A 9,050-nucleotide genomic window follows, 5' to 3' on the forward strand; every position below is an offset into this window, starting at 1 on the left:
AATCACTTCCAAAGCTTCAATACAAGTGAAGTCCCTCTGTATGTTGCTTGCTGCTCCTCTCACCATCAAATGACCGACAAAGAGCGAGGCACAGCAATGACATGGAATTTTTGCCCTTGTGCAGGGCCCCTCTGCAAGACGGGTTCACCCCTAATAATGCAAGACCCATCTTAGTTGTACTTCAGAGGTGCACATTCCCAAACAAATGGTGGATGTAGTGAACTGGGATTTGGGGGCCTCTCTAGGGTGTGAGGTCTCAGGGCAGTTTCCTGCTTTGCCTGGTTGGTTATCCTGACGTCTTTGGAATAAAAGCACTGTGGAGCTCCTTAGAAAGGAACTGCTTTGTGTGCTGTTCAAGGTACACTATGCAGGATTTTCCTAAAAAGCAATGTACACTCTGGACTAATACAGAAGTAATGACCCGCTAGAAGTGTGTGGTGGTGTGTTATTCTGCACACCTGCCTTTATTATCTTATTTTCTTTTTTATTTTCTGTGTTCAGGACACATATGGGCGTGTACCCCCACTGTGCTCAGGTTAGGTCGGGGCTCTATAAAAAGGTAGCGACTAGGTGCCAGAACAGAAGCAGCATGCATCCAAGAGACACAGCACTGAAAAAGATGCACATATAGCACAGCACAACACAGACCAAGAATGACTCTGTGCTTGGCTTTTACTTTCACTTTTGCATGCAAGCTTGTTTACAAAGAGGAACCAACAATCCTGCGTAGCATACCTTTACATGGAGTTGAGAAAAGAGTATATAATTTGAATTTGAAATGTATTGAAACAGAAAAATAAAGTAGCATAAAACATAAAAACACAAGTAAAGTATCTTGAAACTGCGCATAGATACAAATGCAAATGTACCTATTTGCTTTCCACCACGTAAAAATTCTGAGAAATGCCGTGTAATAACCCGTCTTAAACATGCGATCATTTGTGCATACAAGAAATTTGTTAACTCAAATATTTTGTTAATTAAGGCTTGTTTGAAAATGATTATTACTCCTCTCGTGACAGTTCTTGTAAAGAAGTGAAACTTCATGGGAAACATTTGGATGTCTTATCACAACAGATCGTTTCACATGAGACTGAACATGAAACTTGTTGAGACACAATTCTAATTATACCAGGAGCAAATTTGAGACTGAGTCATCCCCTTATGCTCGTATTTATTGGGTTCTTAATTTATTTACCGGGAAGCCTGACTCTGTCCTGCACAGCTGATCAGTTACATTTCCATAAGGGAGTGTAATATTTACTGACTCAGCTTTGAGTCAGCTTCCCTCTCCTCCCTGTTTCACCAGAGTTTTTTAGGAACCTGCTGGGCTGCACTGCCTTCCGGAGCAAGTTTCGTTGTGTGCAGACGAGCCTGCTCAAACAAACAGTTTCTAAAGCGAGGATTTCTCATAAGGGCTGGACTCTAAGCACGAAATGCAAACTTGACACGTAGCTGTATACGTCAGATTACAACAGAAGCAATTCAAGGATTTTTGTGTATTACGTAACATACTTGGTGTGGCCAGTTATACTTTATGCAATCTCTTTCCAAAAAACTATCTACGTGACATTTAGATGAGTGGCTTTAAGGATACGCCTGCTATGAGAGTCATAAACTGAGCTCTTTTATTCCCTTTCAACAGGAATTAGAGACAGATTTCTAAAACTAGTTTATATAAGGACCCCTACATCTACATACTCAATCAAGCATTTAACCCATTAAGGTTTAGTGCCCATCTCTGTAAGGATGGGAGATAACAGTAGGATGCAACATTCAGTCTCGTACTTTTTCCTATTGTTCTCAAAAGTGAAATAACAGGAAATTAAAGTCACCCTCATTTAGCTTTCAGGATCCCTGTGGGAGCCACTGTGGAGGAAACATCAAATTGAATATGTTATTCATGAGATTAATTACCTATTAATTACCCCCTCAATGCCGTTTAAGCGCGTGTATCTCTTAACATCTCCCACCATTAACTCCCTGAACTTTAATAACAAAAGTGAAAAGGCCAACCTTCCTGATAATGTGCCACAGCTATTTACATGCAAACCATTTTTCTCACTCACAAACTGCCACCAGATCTCTGCACAGTTTTTAAATTATTTATTTTTCCATGAACAGGCCACAAGCTGCGGTTCAAGAGGTCAGAGATGAAGAGAAACGTCTTCCAGGCAAACACCATTGCCGTCAAAGCAGTTCCAATGAGGGTTAGTAATTGGGAAATTACAGTCTTGCCACGAAAGACATGGGAGAGCTGACGTATATGAGAGTAATTGCCTGGTTGCATACCGACGGATCTCCAGCATTCCTCCTCGGCTGACATGCATAACGATGTCCTATTGTTCAAGTTATGACTTGTCTCGGAGGACGCCCTATAAAAGAGATACCTGCCTGCCAACTCCAGCTCACTTGTTGTCTTACAAAAGTCAGTGAGTGATCTCAACACATGAAACAACAAGTACTGTGATGATCCTTTCATACATCTGGGAGGGAATTATGAAGCGTAACAGCTTAAAGAGACACGATAGAAATACTGTCATCATATCACTGGAGACTGAAAATAACATAATGTTCCACAGAGGGTATCAGGGAGTATTGCTTATTTGGCAATACTCAGATAAATTCACAAATCCAGAATCATGCTCAGACTTAGAGTCAATACGTACTGCTTCTTCGTTTCCTGTGGGTACATTTTTGTCCCCTTGCCTTCCTGAAAAGGAGGTCAAAGGTCAGCAGCAGCAGGATCTTAAACCCAGACGTGTTTTGAAACCCTCGGCGGCCATGCTCAGTCCCGAATAAACGAACAGCAAACTAATTCTACAAACCACAAAAACATGAAAGGACATTTGGGTAGGTCTTTGAAAGTGGCAGGGTAAAGGTGCTGCGTTTCAGCCCCCACCCTCCGAATCTTATCTGTTCACATGCGTGCACATAACACAATTACTGGAGGCAGATCGGTTAACACTGGTGACAGGCCCTCAGCCTTGACACGCCTGTTTTACGCACAAAACGGTCCCACGACATGGAAACATAAAAATACATTTTATTGAGGTAATTGGCGTTGGATTGGCAGTGGAACCCGTGGGTGCCATAAACAATGATGAAAGTCTGGCTGTATAATCATTGTCATTATGGCCAGTCATTTTGTCTCTTTCATGTGAATTTCAATGGGTAAATTTCTGGATTTTACACAGCTTTGTCGCATGTGTTGTGTAGGGTTTACAGGTGGAAAGATTTTCTCAGATTTTACCATTCTCTGTTTTGCTGCTAGTTGTTCTTAACCTTTACTCAAACAACATTTTCAATGCAGGGTTTGTGATGATGTATTTTTATATTTTTCCAAGTTAGTAAAGGATCTGAATACTTCCTCCACCACTGGCAGGCTTCACTGATATAACAGAAAGCAGTGTGAGTGACACAAGGCTGTTGACTTTATATGACTAAAGTTCCAGATATGTGTAACTTCCAACGCCCATAGCAGGTGCTTTATGTTGTGAGTCAGCGACACAGCTTGTTCCATTCTCTCAGATTGAAACTGGTTCTAAGTGTCTGTACCACCTTTGAACTGTGCCAAGACCTTTTTTTATGACTAATTGTTTTGTGTGAGAGGCGAAGCACACATGGGCTGTAGGACATAACCACATGCATACAGGGAAACCCCTGTCAAAAATGCTAAATAAGGTAAACGTATATATTTTTTTCCTGATTCTTTTATCTCAGTCTTTTATTCCAGCCACAGATGGCACACATGCAAATTAGAAGAGATATGTTGAGGCCAAAATGGCAATGTGAAATTGAATATAAATGGAACATAACGATATAAGTATTATGCTGTATTTGGTGTATAACCACCTAAAATTGAGAATAGTTTGGTTTTTGTTAATGAGCTGTTTATATCTACATAGGAAGCAGGTCCTCATCTACGGAGATCGCCATGTTGCACCGCCGTGTTTCTACAGTAGCCAAGAAAAGACAAACCAAACACAGGCTTTAGACAGAGCCATTTGCATTTGACATCAGCTGCTATAGTTAGAAGCCCCTCCGTGATTTTTTACCTTGGGTCTGGTTTTGAGACCTCTGCAGGTAATTCTACTGGTGTAAACCTCCTGAACATCTGGATCGTAAGTTATCAGACAAAAAAGGTGAGCACAGTTTAGCAGGTGCCAGGCATAGCTTTATAATGATACCTAAATATGAGATGCTAAGATGACGCCTATTCATTCCAATGGAGCTGCTCGCCTGGCGCATACACCAAAAAATGTTTCTAGCTTCTGGGTTAGTTTTTGTAGCATGCAGCTCACTGAATATCAGCATTAGTGTTTGTTAACAATGTTAGCTGAACATGAACAGTATTTCTGACGTGTCTTTTATAGGGTGGCCTATGGGGAAAATGCTTTATCCATTTTTTTTTTTTTACTGGTTTAAATCCCCGGGTGCTTTGTTTTTGGAGAGGATGAGGCCTTTGCAGACAAATAGTCTCGTGGTAAAAACATCCTGAACGTCTGGATTAGAAAAGGTGAGCATGCATTTTCAAGTATAGCTCAGTATACACTGTGCGACTTTGGGCTGTCCCAGAGAAAAGATGACCAACAATATTTTTGGTAATGACTCTAAAAAGGTGGTCTCACATCGCACAGCGAGAGAAGTTTAAAGATAGCCGTTGTCACAGTCTTGCAATAAAGTGTCAGTTTGGGATGACCACCTCACTGTGTGACTGCCATTATGATCTACGTCTACTACCCAATTAATAGAAATGCTGCATGAAATGATGCACTGGTGCTAAACCCAAACAAACAGACAGACAGACAGCAGCTCGCTATGGAGACAAAACGTGTTTAAAGAAATGTGTGGGATTCAAGCAAAGAGGAAAACCTTGTGGAGTTGGGGCAGCAGAAGCCTTGCCTGTATGTATGTACCCAAGTTTATTAGATCCAAGTCACACAGTGTAGCTGCACTACACTTATAAGACTGCTAAAATCTCAGACTGACCGAGGCTTAAGATAAAAACAGTAGAGCCGAACAGAACATGCATATTCTTATCTTACAATGGTTGCTTTAAATGTAAACCATGCATTTCTTCGTCCTTGGTTCACTAAAATCCCAACGCTTTGTACTGCATGCAGTGTGAACCATATCTGTATCTACACATTCAACAAGCTGTCAAACAACCTGAATTTATGACTCTCCAGCCTTTAACAGAGATTAAAGATTGGTAGCATCACTAATGAGCTACCTGCAGCCTGCATGGACCCACATACACCACACTCTACATGTTTAGATTTTGCTCAACAGTTTTCTTCAAATGATGACGGAAGACACAGGAGAAATGTTTTTTTCAGGGCAGCTTTGATATGTGAACATGCCCAGAGGTATTTGAGGTGATCGGTGACTAAAATAGTTGAAATGATTTTGCATCCTCTCATGTGTGTTGTGTTGCGATCGCACACATACAAACAAAACAGGAAACACTGGGGAGAAGTCTATTTTTTGCAAAGCCTGGTAGAGCTTTGTGCATTTTAGTGAGCAGCAAAATCTGATTTCAGAGACAATGTCATCTGTCAAAGGCACAAAGGACGATTTTCAAAAAGGCAATGAGATGATGTAATCAGGTGACTAAAAGGCTGAATGGGATGTTAATGGGCTGAAGTGCTGGAGGGAACACTCTGTGATGGTGCTAACCCATTACGAGGTTCCCATCACAGCTGCAGTATAAAGTGGCAAAAATAATTTTTCACATCTATTGAACCTTCCTTCAACACAGCTTCAGCTCAGTCTGCACACTACTGTCTCCTTTTACACACACATTCACACACTCTAGTCATCCTCTCGCTCTGAAATACAATACACAGACACCATTCTCTTTGTGATCAAACCAGTCAGTCTACCTGTAAATTTGTCTCTCTGTCTGACAACAGTATGTAACCTGAAATAACTACAAGAGCTATGACAAGCATGCTAGTTTAAGTAGACTGAGTGGAATCCTGAGATACCAACTAGATTTAGTGTTTGTATGTGTGCTCATGAGATTGGTTTTGCGTACATGCGTTCCCACATGTTGTCTGCACACGTGACGGTGCATCAGATTGCAGACTTTCTTAGACAGTGAGCTAGGTGCCCTCGTACACCTTTACAGCTGAGTCACATGCTGTAGCATATGCGTCAGGGCTTCACACTGTTGATGTGTGCTGGAAATCAGGGATGCAGTGGAAGTAGGGGTGTGTGTGAACTGCATTAATGCAGCCTCACGTTTAAATATATGAATGAATGTTATTCTGATAGGGCTATGATTTTAGCTAAATGCTAACATCAGCATGCTAACATGCTCATTATGACAATGTTAACATGCTGATGTATAGCCAATGACTCGCATCTGGCTTAATAGCCATGCTAACATTTGCTAATATGCACTAAACACAAAGTGGGCCTACAGCTAAGGCTGATGGGAAGGTTTTGCTGAAGGTTTATCATAATGTAGGGGAGACCGGGCGCAATTGTAACATGTTCAATTGCAACAATCAGAAACAAGACAAAACCATGAAACTCATGATGCACGTGGTCTGCGATGATCTCTGTCCGCCAGCCAAAGAACAAACTGTCTCATACTTGTCAAAGTTATGTTTCATGTTTGTATAATTCTATAAAGAATTACCCTAAGTGTAATAAGTGTACACTTCTTCTCACTCATTTTCAAATATGTAAAGACAAAAAAAATGGTTTGTCTATTGGTTTCTTTCTTTTTTTGTAATTTTTGTTATTGCTATTTTGTTTTCGTTAACTTATAAGAACTGTTAAAGTTTGTTTTTTGAATATTTGAAATAAAATATTTCAGTCAATCAATCAAACCCTCATGAGATGTAGAAAAAAACTCCCTGATGTGTTGTTAGTAGCTTAAAAAAAAAAGCGCTCACATCACTATGAAGGCTGCCAGAGACTTGATTTTTTTAAGTGTTTGCTGTAATTATGTCATTTTTTTTTAATCAAGTCTTCATTTATTTAAAAGATTATAAACAAAATCATACCATTGCAACGACTTTAAATGCAGGAAAAATATAAGGTACGTTGATTTTAAATATGGAAATATTACAGTTACCATTTACTAAAGATAAAAAAAAAAATGGTATGAGAATGAAGTTTTCTCTTTAGTAAACACACTTCTGGAAATTGTAACAATCCAAGCTGCACTAAAATTGGTCCAAAATTCTGTTTTTGAATGATTTTTAGTGGCTGGGCTGTTTGTATGACTGATGTATTCACACAAAAGACTGAACCACAAGGTAATGAAGTGAACAAAACGCTGTCTGGTTACAACTGGTAACGTGTTTTAGCCTACTCTGTTGAAAAGTAGAAGTACATAAAGGTGTCTGACATGTCTCTTGTATTTCTGGAATAGGCGGGATTTCCACCTATGGCCCTGCAACATAAGATCCTATGTCCTTAGTGTGTTCACATAATGGATATTACTTATTAAATTTGTTTTTAAACATTCTGACTCAAACTAACTCACAAATGAAAAAACCTGTGGGCAGTTAGTACTGGGTTAGTATGGGAGCACAGTATTTTGGGGTTCTTTGTGTAACCGCTGGACTCTAGTGATGTCTGCATTGTGTTAATATGAAGAGGCCCAGACCATGTATATCTTTGGAGGCGATCTCCGTTTATTCCTGACAACTGACAGCAAGAGGTAAAAACAAAACCCTCCATCAGTTACAACCATATTAACGCGAGCCCCTACGCAAATTAAGTGACACAGGAACCTTGTTTGTGCAGTAAGAACACAATACACCAAATCATGTAAGAACAAGATGGCAGCCATCTCTGCCAAGTCAGTCTGCAGCTGACACAAACGTGGACAAGGTCCAAAACCCGATCAAATTTGATAGTTGAAACTTATTTATGAGTAATGACATTTGTAGGCAACAGATTTCACCAATTTTAGCAACAGTAACAAGCTAAGATGTTTTTTAAAAAAAATACTCATTTGAGGACATAATCGGCCTGTTGAAGACATTGAGACTATATTGTCGTCACATTTGAGGATATCAGGTCCTACTAATCACAAATAGCTAGAGGAAATTAAAAATGCAACCAAACAGGAGGATATTGTACTGATATGTGTGTACTTTACTGATCCAACATGAAATGCATCTGTTTTACTTGTAGTGTATGTTGAATTACTACTTTGACACATGTTGTGAGCAGAACCATCTGCAGCTCAACGTGTCAAAGACAAAGGAACTGGCGGTGGATCTGAGGAGGACCAAGACACCGGTGACCCCTGTTTCCATCCAGGGGGTCAGTGTGGACATTGTAGAGGACTATAAGTACCTGGGGGTACACACTGACAATAAACTGGACTGGGTTAAGAACACTAACGCTCTCTACAGGAAGGGCCAGAGCCGTCTCTATTTTCTGAGGCGACTGAGGTCCTTCAACATCTGCCGGACTATGCTCAGGATTTTCTATGAGTCTGTGGTGGCCAGTGCTATCCTCTATGCTGTTGTGTGCTGGGGCAGCAGGCTGAGGGTGGCGGACGCCAACAGAGTCAACAAACTGATCCGCAAGGCCAGTGACGTTGTGGGAATGGAGTGTGACTCTCTGATGGTGGTGTCAGAGAGGAGGATGCTGTCTAAGCTCCGAACTATCTTGGACAATGTCTCACACCCACTCCACGATGTGCTGGTCAGGCACAAGAGTACTTTCAGTGGGAGACTCATACCACCAAGATGTACCACTGAGCGCCACAGGAAATCATTCCTGCCTGTGGCCATCAAACTGTACAACTCCTCCCTCTGAGTAGCCCTGAGACTTTTTCACACACTGCAATAATTTAATTTAACTTGTGCAATAACCCCATTTCACCCTGACTGTATATATTCTGTTTGTGTAAATAATCTTGTTCAGTTTACGATATATCTATCTATCTATCTATCTATCTATATATATATATATATATATATATATATATACGTTTATGTTTGTTAATAATTCCTGTTTATTTAACTATATATTTGTAAATACTACTGTTTAAATTTCTTATATTTTCACGT

This window comes from Epinephelus fuscoguttatus, linkage group LG5 (genome assembly GCF_011397635.1).
Source record: "Epinephelus fuscoguttatus linkage group LG5, E.fuscoguttatus.final_Chr_v1".
Classification (NCBI taxonomy): Eukaryota; Metazoa; Chordata; class Actinopteri; order Perciformes; family Serranidae; genus Epinephelus; species Epinephelus fuscoguttatus.